At 48.0% G+C, this 969-nt stretch overlaps 1 protein-coding gene across 1 annotated transcript in view; it reads left to right on the top strand.

Moving 5' to 3' along the window:
* The window catches only part of PLA2G1B (phospholipase A2 group IB), a 12,918-nt gene that overhangs the window by 622 nt on the left and 11,327 nt on the right, over positions 1-969 (top strand). The gene's annotated exons all lie outside the window — the stretch shown is intronic.

Here is a 969-nt window from a genome sequence, read left to right as displayed (position 1 = left end):
TCCGCGGACTGTCCAGCTCGGCAAGGACAGGGGGCTGAGAAACTGCCTCCAGCCAAGCGGGGCCCAAGGAGACAGGACAACTGACGGTGATGTGCTCTCTGGGCGTGGACTCTGGAACAGAAAGAGAACATTTGGGCCCTAACCAGTGTGGCTCAGTGGATAGAGCGTCGGCCTGCAGACTGAAGGGTCTCAGGTTCGATTCCGGTCAAGGGCATGTGCCTTGGTTGTAGGCACATCCGCAGTAGGGGGTAGTGCAGGAGGCAGCTGATCGACGTTTCTAACTCTCCCTTCCTCTCCGTAAAAAATCAATAAAATATATTAAAAAGAAAAGAAAAAGAACATTTGGTAAAAACTAAGGAACTGCAAGTGAGCTGTGAGTTTGAGTTCATGAATACCACATTGAATAGTAATAACATCAATATTGGTTCATTAATCATAACAAATGTAGTGTACTGAGATAAAAATGCTCATGAAATGTAAATAAAATTAAAACACAGGGTTTGTTCCAGAGATCACATGGGAACTCAATGAGAAAACACAATTACACAATATGATACGCATATGGTGTGAAATATCCAGAAACGGTAGCTAGAGAGACAGCAAGCAGATGCGGCTGCCGGGGGCGGAGGGAGAGGGAGTGCTTATGGGAACAGGGCTCGGCTGGGGAGGGTGAAAACGCTCGGGAACTAGGTCGAGGTGATGGTGGTCCCATCCTGTGGGTGCATGTACTGAATGCCACTGAATCATTCACTTTAAAAATAAAATGGTTGCCCTGACCGGTTTGGCTCAATGGATAGAGCGTCGGCCTGCAGACTCAAGGGTCCCGGGTTTGATTCCGGTCAAGGGCATGTACCTTGGTTGCAGGCACATCCCCAGTGGGGAGTGTGCAGGAGGCAGGTGATCAATGTTTCTCTCTCATCGATGTTTCTAACTCTCTATCTCTCTCCCTTCCTCTCTGTAAAAAATCAA

The sequence above is a fragment of the Myotis davidii genome, unplaced genomic scaffold (assembly GCF_000327345.1).
Source record: "Myotis davidii unplaced genomic scaffold, ASM32734v1 scaffold803, whole genome shotgun sequence".
Taxonomy (NCBI): domain Eukaryota; kingdom Metazoa; phylum Chordata; class Mammalia; order Chiroptera; family Vespertilionidae; genus Myotis; species Myotis davidii.
The sequence above is the reverse complement of the archived record's forward strand: the minus strand, read 5'-3'. Positions and strand labels throughout refer to the sequence as shown.